The 12,006-nt window shown below is 39.9% G+C and overlaps 1 long non-coding RNA gene and 1 other non-coding gene across 2 annotated transcripts; one reads left to right on the top strand and one right to left on the bottom strand.

Annotated features, from left to right (window-relative positions):
• Window positions 1–2,162: 2,162 nt before the first annotated feature.
• On the bottom strand, window positions 2,163–11,292 carry LOC125298473. The gene is made up of 4 exons (XR_007194209.1): window positions 11,242–11,292; window positions 4,789–4,848; window positions 2,611–2,955; window positions 2,163–2,273 (listed from the first exon to the last, which is right to left on the bottom strand). It is a non-coding gene; the product is annotated as an uncharacterized LOC125298473 (long non-coding RNA).
• Window positions 5,680–5,874, top strand: LOC125298672. Its single transcript, XR_007194249.1, has one exon. It is a non-coding gene; the product is annotated as a U2 spliceosomal RNA (small nuclear RNA).
• Window positions 11,293–12,006: the final 714 nt, after the last annotated feature.

Here is a 12,006-nt window from a genome sequence, read left to right as displayed (position 1 = left end):
ACTTTCTTACTCTTCACAGCACAGACAATCTCTGCGCAAAAGTAGCATGCTTCACCCCAATATAGTCCCAAGTCAATAGCTGCCTAGGAGATCGCCTAGTCTTAATCTGCATTGCTATTTTGTTCTCGTTGTGAACAGTGTTGGGTGTAATGCACTGTGTTACTGTAATTCCACTACTTTTAGCGGTAACAAGCATACAACAAAGTATTTTTTTTTAAATAAAGTAATTAAGTTACAATTATTGAAATTCAAATGGGTTTTATTTATCTTCACAACTTCAACAGATACTTAAGAGTTCACTCAAGAGTTCAGGCTACAATTTAAATGGATATCTTAAGCAACATCCCTTTCATTTTCATCTCGTAAACTCCAAGTGGTAGGCTACAGTAGACGCATAGACCTCTGAAATTCGCCTACAAAAAAGCAGCCATCTTTGACATCCGGTATCTGGCGATTTTTCCTATGGGAAAATAACATGGGGATTTTGAATTATCGCATATTTTAAACTCTCGCGGGGATGAAAAAGTCTGAAATGCAGACGTTTTCCTGAACACACTTTTGTCCTCTGCCTTCAAGTGGATACTGTGATCTCCGGTACGTGAAGGCGGCACACTTAGATTTTTGCTACCCCGGAGCTAACTTGCAATGCAACTTGCCATAGGTAGTTAGCTTCAATTAACAACCGGATCTCCTTATATGGGCAAAGATGGCCGTTTTGGTTCTTTTTTGTAGGCGAACTTCAGAGGTCTATGGACATGCACATTGCACTAGTCATCACAACACAAAACGCGCGGTGCTGCAAATTGGATCGAGTCCTAGGTACTTGGTGCTTTGTTTGTACTCGGACTTCTTCATCTTCATCGATGACTTGGAGGTTTTCCTGAAGTCAGCTCACAGCAAGCCTGAGCTATAGTCACTTCCAAAGGACCAAAGGAAGGACTTGCCATCCTTGGACCAATATCCCCTCAATAAAAACCTTTTTGTGAGGTTCAAAAAGCATTTATTTTCCTTTGCTGGACTGAATGCAACACTGTTTGATAAGTTAGTTGTGCTTAAAGGCATCAACTGAGGAGACACTGCTGTATTTTGTAGCTTATTTTGATACATTTTTTAAGGTGGGTATTTGGTATTTTATTTGGAAATATATTTTGATGTATTTGTGCCCATCCCTGTTATATTCTGCTCCTTCTAACTCACTCGGGCTAAAGAATATGTTAATTCTGCCAAACGGGGCAATACTTTATTAGTTTTCTGGGACACGTGTCATGGTTTTGGGACTCTTTGGCGGCCTCTGGTGGTCATTTGTTTTAACACATGCTTTGTTAGCCTTAATCCTATGTTATTCATTTCACCTGTGTCCTGTTATCTCTGTCATGTGACCTGACCATGTGGTATTTAAGCTCTGCTCCTGCCATGCCCTTTGCTTAGTCTTTGTTTGACATTGCTTTGTTACATTGCCTAGCCACATTGCCTAGCCACATTGCCTAGCCACATTGCCTAGCCACATTGCCTAGCCACTTGCTGGCCTAGCCACATTTTGGACTTTTGGACTTTTGGACTTTTGGACTTTTGGACTGTGTCTTGGATTATTCTCTTGGATTGCCCCTGTATGGAATACTGTTTGGACTAAATCTCCACTTTGTGGAAAAACTGAACTTTGTTAAGGTATCGGTGCAAAGTTGCCTCTGTTTGGATTTTTCTCCTTTGTTGGATTTTGTGATCTCGTGTGTTTTGGAATATAAGCTTCATGTTGGAATAAAGAAGAGTTATTGTCTACATAGTCTCTGCACTTGAGTCAACCCAACTGCTGATGGCTCATTAGGTAAAGAGTCAGTACTTGAATCCAGAGGCCTGGGTTCAATCCCCGAGCGTGACGACACGTATACATTCAGTGCATTCACCTCACAGGTGTCACACTTCAACAGGTCCGTGGGACAACAATTCCTATTGTTACAATCCCTGCCTACTGGTAGATGCGTTAGATGGAGTTACTGCACACACAGAGACCTATCTAACTCTGGGATATATGGTGAATAAGCTAGTGTACCAAAATGTTGTTGTGTTCCTTAACACGTGTAAATAAAGATATATCAAAATCTAACCCATAAATCTTACATTTTCTAAATCTCTTTCTCTCACCTCTGCATCTGTATGTGTTTCCTGTCGGTAGAAATCCTTTGGGCATCTTATACATCCAGTCTTGCACACACAGGCCCCCAATGTACCACATTGGGCAAACTCGCCACAAGAGGACTCAGTACATCTCTGATGGCCTAGAGGCACAGAGATATCTTTTAGGGCCAGGAAATGATGGGAGGTTGCAGGTCTGACATTACAGTGCATAGCTCAGTGTTTTGTCAGTGGGGGGTTCTTGCCTGGCAACACAAAGTTGTCTTCCCCTGGCAACAAAACTATGTTGACAAACATCCATTCCCCTTGGTGGTAGTGCAGCAAGGTCCAGGCTAGCCCACAACTGAAATTCAGTGAGCCCTGCAAATGGCTTCAGTCAATCCTAACGCTCCAAAACACTGCATTTCATCTGTTAATGCATGATTCAGTTAATAAATTATTCAAAACTATGGGGCTGTCCTGAAAAGAGTATTGTCTTACTTGTGGCATAAATCTGATTTCTGGCGGTGGGTCTGAGCTTGTGCACGTAGTATCTAGATGAACAGACTTTAACATCCACACTTCCATTACTGATCGCTCCTGCACACAGATTTATGTTTGTGACCGTAGGGCTGTATGATCTGAGGGAACAGTATCCCAGACGCTCCTCTGCCAAAGATGGGATTGGAATGCTGGCGAAATCCAGGATGTCACCCCCTACACCAACGAAGCGGTACCAGCCTTCCTGCAGGTCTGAGTCGTCCTTCAGCTGGAGTTGAGAGGAAGTCAACAAGAAGCCACGGTTCCTCCACGGGTCAGAGATGTTTGTGTACTGCTTACAGGGGTCTAGGTGTGGAGATGGGTGATCATAATGTAATGTAACATTGCATAGCATAATTCACCATCTCATAGAGGAGCATCACACAGTGTGAAAAAGGAAAAGGAAGGGCTGTCCAATTTATCAAACCATATTACGTTACAATTACATAAAACACTCCAGTTTTGAGCGAAACACAACCTGATTGTGTTCAAATAGTCATTCCAATTGAGTAATCCATTTAATCCATGTTGAATCAGGCAATGTAAGTATATATCTGGTGAAGGCTTTTTATCATTTACTAAACCACAAATTTAATCCATGTTCAATGAACATTGATAACTTTGAAAAAAGCACTGGTAGTTTATTTACAAGACAATTTATACAGACATTACTTTCATGAAGTTTTCCAGGCACCGCCATCTTGAAATCTCGCGTGTCACAGGAATTGACGAGAAACTACAGCTGATACGTGAATACTAACAATAGTAATGTTGACAGAAGACGTGCTGTACACGTGAAGAAGGAGTGACTGGTACATGTGCATATAGCCTACGGATTGCAGCTTCAGCTGACATAATGGAGGATAAGACGAAGACAGGATGGTTCATGTCACGTATCAGCTGTAGTTTCAATCTTTCTCGTCAATCAACTTCCCGTGACACACGAGATTTCAAGGAAAACTTTGTGAAGGTACTGTCTGTAGGCCTATAAATCGTCTTGTAAATAAACTACCAGTGCTTTTTCAATTGCATTTGCTGCCAGGGCTAGTCTAGCAACTCTCCGTTGGCTTGTGAACTGGAAAAATTAAACTCTATCTGGCCAATCAAATCATGTATAGAGACGTTAGGCGGGCTTAACATAATGATGTTGCTGTTGGCGAACAGCGTGAAACAAGTTAATCTTTTTTTATGTTGGCAAAATGTTGAACTAGCCAACTAGCTCCGCCGGTGGGAAAACATATGGGACTTATAGTGCAGATGAAATTTGAAAGACAACCGATTATTCCGCCCCTCGGACTGAGCACTGCCAATGGTGAGTGCCCAGACCCTACATTTTAATGTGGGGCTCGTCAGGCTACGAGCCACCCCCATTGAAAACCTGTTGGTAGCATCAGCTAACTAACGCCAGATATCGGAGTGCAGGGAACAAGCCGAAATGTGCTATGAGACAAAAGTTCATACTCGGTATCATTTTTCAACACACTTTAGGTCAATATCACACCGGATTTCTCCTTTAAAGTTCTCAAACTATGAGAGTTTTATAAAGTGCTGAAAAAACATTTGAAATGACTACCGTTCTAACGGGTGAGGACTGTGTGAACTCTGCTGTCTTTGTATGAACATTTGAACGAGGAAATAAAACAGTATTATACCAGAAATATGATTTGAACAGAAGTTAGGCTTATTAATAATGAATTGATAAACTTTTAGAAAACTTTGATTCAGTCTTGCATTCCATTGTTTGCAGGTAGGCCTACATTTCATTCCGTTTTTTAAATAGCAATATCAAAACAGCGTCAAAACAACCATTAGTGGACAGAAAAGGTATTGCATGTGCACTGTTAAAGGGGTGGTTCAGGATTTTGGACATAGGACCTCATTTCCAAGTAAGTAAGTGTGATATTTATTAGTGGAGACCGTTTTCAACACGTTTCATCCAGTCCTTCTAATTGCAGGGTTCGCTGGTGCTAGGCTAGTGCAAGTCATCAGTATGTGTTAGCCTGCCACTAAAAACCGTCTTACCCACTCATAAGCACATCATTCATTCATAATTCATAAAACATTACCTTACAAGACAAGTTTTTTTTTCCCCTGGCACTAATGGCACTAATGTGACTTGTATTTATGTAGCTTACTTACCATCAGCAGTTGCAAAGCCAACATGACCCAGTGCAAAGACAAGCACAATCACAGTCCGTGCTGAAAAGAGATATTATATTGTCATACTTATAAAGCTGGAAAATACATTGATGGCATTAGCTTACAGTAGCAAACCTTCATGTATTGTGCCAATGGGTTGCCCGACAATGACAGAAAATAAAACGGATGCTCCTGTAATGCTGTTGAAATGTAATAATCCATAGGTATACAGTATAAACCAAAGATGTCTGCTGATGAACACCCTTAAAGGGAAGTCCGTCTTGGTAACAGCTTCGGCCAGTTATTTCCGGTGGTTATTTTGTCATGTCAATCATGTGGTTTGCAACAATGCAGTTGGAATTGGTTACTTACAATACAGGAAGGGGTGCAATATGTGACAACTGGCGATACAAACTAACCCCATACATTTCTATGGAGAACATTTTGAGTGCTGTATGTCATCATTATAAAGTCTCTGACTGATCTTTGTTTCTTTTGGGAAATGGTGGGCCTACACTTTGATTTGTGAAAATAAATACTTTGGCCCTATTTTCACCACCTGGTGCATGGCGGAAAACGGATTATTATCCCAGCGCATGCTTATCTTGCACGTTCTTTTTTTTGACCAGCGCGTCAAGGATTGTTGCAATTAACGATCTAAGGAGGGGTCTGGCGCGTTGTCTAAAAATCTCTATCATACACTACGATACACTAAAACGCAATACGCCACTGACCAAGATAAACCTGGTCAGAAGTCCATGGCGAGTTGTTTATATGTTATTTTAAGAGCACACCATCAACAGTGAAATGGGCACCCTGCAATGCACCATGCTTCTCTCATCCACAAATGCACAGCCATGCAAAGCATTACAAACTACACAAACAGAAAATACACAATTCGGCCTTTTGGCTAAGATCAAGTGTAGTATCTGTTCTAGTAGTATCAGTTTAATATCTGATACGTCCTCTACCCGAGGACCATATATTAACCTTATTTTTGGAACAGGGAGAAGGAAGAGGGGCTTGCTCTGTCCGCTCCACACATTGACCCGATATTGCAATGACTCCAGGAACAGTGCATATCCGGGACAGTCGTGGCCTACTGGTCAGGGCGTTGGGCTTGTAACCGGAGGGTTGCCGGTTCGATCCCCGATCAGTGGGAATTGGCGAAGTGCCCTTAAGCAAGGCACCTAACCACTCACCCCTCCCCGAGCACCGCTGTAGCAAGGCTCACTGTGTTCACTGTGTGCTCTGTGTGTTCACTAATTCACGGATGGGATAAATTCAGAGATCAAATTCCTTGTATTAGCAAGTATACTTGGTCTAGAAACCTGATTTACATTTACATTTACCAATAGATCTCACAATGAGTAGTTATTCACCATGCATCATTTGCTAATTGGTAATAATGGAGAGGCAAATATGAAGCACAGCTGAAGATGCACTGTCAAGAGATGTAAGCAACTCCCGTCCCAGTGTATGTTTGCTATCTGGGTTGGGTCATTATGTTTGAACAATTCATGCTAGATCAGGGGTCTTCAACTGTTTTCAGCTTTTAACATGGGTAATTTATAGAACTTTCAATTTATTCTGTTTATTGTTGACATTTTTTCTTGGGACAACAATATGGGCTGTTGCTGAGCGACACTCCCATTTAGATTGGGCAACATAATTTCTATCTGAATGATTTGGATACTTATGGGCAACGAGACCATCCAATCAGTGTGCTAGCAATGAATCACATGACCAACCATCTGTGTGCTTCTGAAATCTTCAATAAAGATACCAGGGTCAAAATAGTGAATCGAGGGGAAAAGATAAGCTTCTTATATCTTTTTACTCTGCTAAGTGTTTATGTTGAAAACCAAAAATGGACATTTTACTTCATCAAATGTTTAAAAAACCAATTAACATCTATTTTTACTTGCTAAAGTTGTTAAGAAGACATTGTTTTTCCCCCCAGTAAACTGTTAGCTGCCATTACTCCATTGAGATTGAATGGGATTTAGCTAAATATCGGTAGTTTTGCTAACAAAGTTGCTGTCTGCTGCCCTCATTAGTTGCACTGTGTTGCCCAAAAATGGCCAGGTGTATCATCAGCAGTTAACAATCACAGCTTGAGTATGGATGCAATATCTCATATCCTTAGTGTTCATTTTGTCACCTATTTTTAATATAGTTTTAGTCGACTAAAAGTCTTGTCATTTTAGTCTAGTTTTAGTCAAAAGAAAACTAAAGGTATCTCAGTCTTAAACAGTTTTAGTCAAAACATTTTAGTCTTTTTTTATATATAACAAATTATTTCTGATTACCATTTCAGTCAAATAGTGTTTCACACATCTCAATTTTCCAACAATATTGTGTGCACCAGAGGTGGGACCAAGTCACTGTTTGGCAAGTCACAAGTAAGTCCCAAGTCTTAGCACTCAAGTCCAAGTCAAGTCCCAAGTAAATACAGAGAAGGGCAAGTCAAGTCCAAGTCTCATCAAAGCCAAGTCGAGTCCAAGTTCAAGTCCCAATCTGTTTCAAGTCCTGAACAAGTCATCAGGTACTCTTCACTTAATAATGGCATTATTAGACTATCGATCATAATTTTAACACTTCCATCTAATCCACAGATTTTTTTTTATAAATACAGATTAAAATATGTTCAATGTTTCTGTCTTGAAATCTTTTACGATATATGCATGCGCATACAATATACACATGTGCATACCTGAGTAATCTGTACAAAACGGATAGCTACATGACAAATATATATATTGTTTTTCCAAATTGCGGAGCACACTGTAAGTATGAGTAATAATTTGACTGATGACATTTCACTGCGCTAGGCCACAGATTTGCCTGCAAACAATTTATTAGGCTGTCTGCCAGTGGCGACTCATAAGGGAAGCCAAGGTCAACACCTTTATATTATTTAAATGATAATAATGACACAGTAATTTTGTTTTAAAATATTCATTTCTTAAGAAATACTACACATTTGATGCTGTTTATCTCATTTGTAAATGGTGCACTGTCACTTTAAGCCCATTGTGTGCCACTGTCCACACATTCTCATAATGATCTTTTTTTACCAGCTCCATTCATATGGCTAGTCCACAAACTCAAACATTGTTTGTGCCACATGTATAGCACGATATTAACAATGATAAGCATGATATTAAGTTGGCACAAACAGCTTTCATTCCTTTGGAAATAGATGCATGTATGACATGACGCTTGCTTGACATTTTCTGTTTGCAATTAAATGTGAATTATGAGCCTGGTAGCCAGTAGCCACCTAGCTAGCTGAGTGGAATGCGTTATCGTGGCATATCAATGTGCTTCATGTAAACAAATTATTGAATAGGCCTACTTCAAGACTCACCATTTCCATTACACAAAGGCAAAGACAACTCTTCATATTCTTGTCCACTTTCCAAATCACAGTGAGTGCAGCCTATGTCATAGTGACCTGGATCTCATAGTTTATAACAGTAGTGAGAACCGGATAAATCCGCAATTTCCCCTAATCTCGTATTTGTTGCCTTCATGATTTCCTTTTATACGTTTCTTATATTTAAAAGAAAATATCAATCACCATCAACAATGACAAGCCAGCTGGAACCTGCCACTCGTTTTCTCTCCCTCTCGTGCGTGCTTAGATGGGGTTCTCAATTAAATGAAGTAGGCTAGCATAAGTTCAAGTTGGATCATAATAGAGGACTCGAAAAGTATCATGTTTATGTAACATGCTGTTGGTACATTTTGACATTGTAAACGTTCTCTAACAAGAGTGCAAATCAGTTTGCAGTAAAGCTACTAGTTATTGGCTAAATGTTGGTCGTTTCTCTGTCTCTTGGTGCCCTACACACAGTGCGTAACGCATGTGGGGGTAGCGGCAGCACTGAACTGTGCTCTGGACTGGCCGCTTGTCTCCGCTATTTTTTTTTTTTTTTAGTCGCGGAGGGAAAGCATTTCTGGGGTGACTGGTCCATGATCAGGAAATTTAGTTTTTGACTCGAGACATGTCAAGTCGTCACAAGTCAAAGAGGCAAAGTCCGAGTCAAGTCTCGAGTGAATAGTATTCAAGTCCAAGTCGAGTCGCAAGTCATGCCGAATTTTATCAAGTCAAGTCTGAAGTCATTAAAATCATGACTCGAGTCTGACTCGAGTCCAAGTCATGTGACTCGAGTCCACATGTCTGGTGTGCACTACTCGTCTGTTATAATTACATATTGTAGCTTGGCTGGAATTTGACCATAGACAGTAAAAGATTTGACTGGACCACTGTCATGATCTTTGCAGATCAGTGTTTCTAAAAGGTCCGCAAGCTATCCCAAGTGGTCCTCGAGCAGACATGGTAAAATATAATATAGATGAGTTGTTTGCAATATTGAAGCAACTTGTATGTACATCCAAACAGTTCTGCAACACTGTCTATGTAAGATATGCCAGTTTAAATCATATGAATCCTCTGACACAATAAGCAAAGTGCAAAGACAATAAGAAAGGTGGTTCAGTGAGAAGGCCTATTGTGTAGGCTAATACTGTTGAAGTAAGTCTAATCTTTTTTTAGCTAGGTGGTCCGTGCGTTTCTTTTTTATTGGTTAGTTATTGTAAGTGGTCCTTCTTCTGAAAAAGTTTGAAAAACAGTATTAATGTTTTACTCCGCCACGCTAGATGGCGATATGTTAGATGTTTGAAATTTTCAGGGAGTACTGCACGACTGTAGATGTGTTCGAATTCAAAGACAACATCTCCTGCAGTACAGTGTCCCTGTTACTGCAATAGGGCATTGGGATCGATATTTGTGTGATGGATTTTGGCCACAGGGAAGAGTGACACCTACTGGCCAGCCACCAACACCACTTCCAGCAGGAACATACTCTTCCAGGAGGTCTCTTATCCAAGTACTCACTAAGACTGCTTAGCTTCAGTAATTAAGCAAACTCAGGGTATCTGCTGGTCTGGCTGCTGGCTAAAAACAAAAGGTGAAAGGCATGTATGATTCTAACTGTCTCACTAAATTGCATTATGCACACTCAATTCTCACTGGTATCTGCTAGACCAGTGTTTCTCAAACTTTTTCAGACGAAGGACCACTTAACCAATAAAAAAGAAACGCACGGACCACCTAGCTAAAAAAAAAAGATTAGACCTACTTCAACAGTATATTAGCCTACACAATAGGCCTACTCACTGAACCACCTTAATTTATGATTTAAACTGATGGCATAGCTTACATAGGCAGTGTTGCAGAACTGTTTGGATTTACATACAAGTTGGTTCAATATTGCAAACAACTCATCTATATTATATTTTACCACGTCTACTCACGGACCACTTGGGATAGCTTGCGAACCACCAGTGGTCCCCGGACCACACTTTGAGAAACACTGTGCTAGACAACAATTACAAAAACATGATTAGTTCATACAGTAGACAACCCCACCCCCATCTTGCCTGTTCATATTTCTGAGAAATTCCTGAATTGTGTGCATGTGTGCGTGTACTTGTTGATGTTTATGTGTGTGTGTGTGTGTGTGTGTGTGCAAAATTCCATAATTGAATTGAAACTGGCTCTTAAATTCCAATCCAATCCTTGAATTTCACTTGCATGTGTGTGTGTGTGAAATTAAGCTAAAAACTGCATAGCTCCCCTTTACATTTAGAATCCAGTATAAAGTGGTATTGTTTTTAAATTATTAAATGGGCAGGCTCCAGGTTGTATAACAAATATGCTGAACACTCCATTACAACCACTAAGATCTACATTCCACGCACGCCTGGACACACCCCCCCGTTCACACACACAGAAATAAAAGGAGACTGTGCTTTCAGTATCCATGCACCACACCTCTGGAACAGTTTACCACGGGAACTCAAATCAATATCATCTGTGACAGTTTTTAAATCTCTACTAAAACACATCTTGTCAGACTTGCTTTTAACAGGCATTGAGTACTAGATGACGTTTTTGTTATGGTTTGTGTCTGGAGGTGTCAGTTGTAGTTGGTGCTTGAATCATCTTTTAAACTGTTGTTTTAACTGTGAAGCACTTTATGATGTAATGTGCTATACAAATTAAAATTACTTACTTACTTACTACTGTGTGTTTTTTTTTGTCAAAATATTTACTTGTTATTCCAAGCCTCCATTTAAACTAGTATTGAAGAGGAAATAAATGCAAACACATACGGACCCAATGTAATTGAACTGTGTGCAGAAAATATCGCAGGACTAAGTATAATACAGCGTATCATAATGTAGCATATCACGAAGTAGCAGAGCATACCATTATCAACATTGCAGCATGCATAGCACAACATAATGTAGCATATTACAAAAAATAGCATAGCTTATGGGTGTAACACGATAGAGAAATATAGCATATAATTCATTATACTGACAAAAGTCACTGGCACTGATGATGTGATTTTGATTGTGATTTTATAGCTTACTTACCAGCAGTTGCAAAGCCAACATGACCCAGTGCAAAGACAAGCACAATCGTCCATGCTGAAAAGAGATATGACATTATCATACTTATGGACCCTTTCAAGAGAGTTCCATTATCAGCATCATAGTTGGCCCCACAAGACTTCCTTTTTAACATTCCATATGTTATCTTAATGCAGAGGAAGTAGATTGGGGCCCAAATAGAACGTTCAAGCATTGTTTTTGTTTTTATTGTTGAAAGGGTCTATAAAGTAAAATACAATGATGGCATTAGCTTAGTGGGCCAGTGCCAGTGGGTTGCTCGACAATGAAAGGAAACAAAACAGATGCTCCTGCAATGCTTTTTAAAATGTAATACACAGTATAATCCAACGATGTGTCTGTATAACACCTTTATAGGGGAGAATGAGGTAACGTGAGACACTGGGTAATGTGAGACAACCCCTGTATCTAGGCAACAGAACACATTTGTGCCCATGTGACCATTTTGTTTCCAAGCTCCTCCCATTTCCCCTTGGCCATAAAGAAGAGAAGCTCATTTTGCTGAGGTAAGCATGTTTTTTTCCAACAAAATGTTTTTTATGCATGTAAAAGTGAATTTTCTTGCGGTCAGCTTAATCAACTGTTGTGCCAAAGCAAATTGATTCAGGTAGAAAAACTTATAGCATACCTGTTGATGAACTACCAACATATAAAACCATGTGATGATGCTAGCTGAAGGTTAGCCTGAATTGCTAAGAAAGGTCATTTTTTCTAAAATGGTGGAGGTGG

This window comes from Alosa alosa, chromosome 7, assembly GCF_017589495.1.
Source record: "Alosa alosa isolate M-15738 ecotype Scorff River chromosome 7, AALO_Geno_1.1, whole genome shotgun sequence".
NCBI classification, from domain to species: domain Eukaryota; kingdom Metazoa; phylum Chordata; class Actinopteri; order Clupeiformes; family Clupeidae; genus Alosa; species Alosa alosa.
The sequence above is the reverse complement of the archived record's forward strand: the minus strand, read 5'-3'. Positions and strand labels throughout refer to the sequence as shown.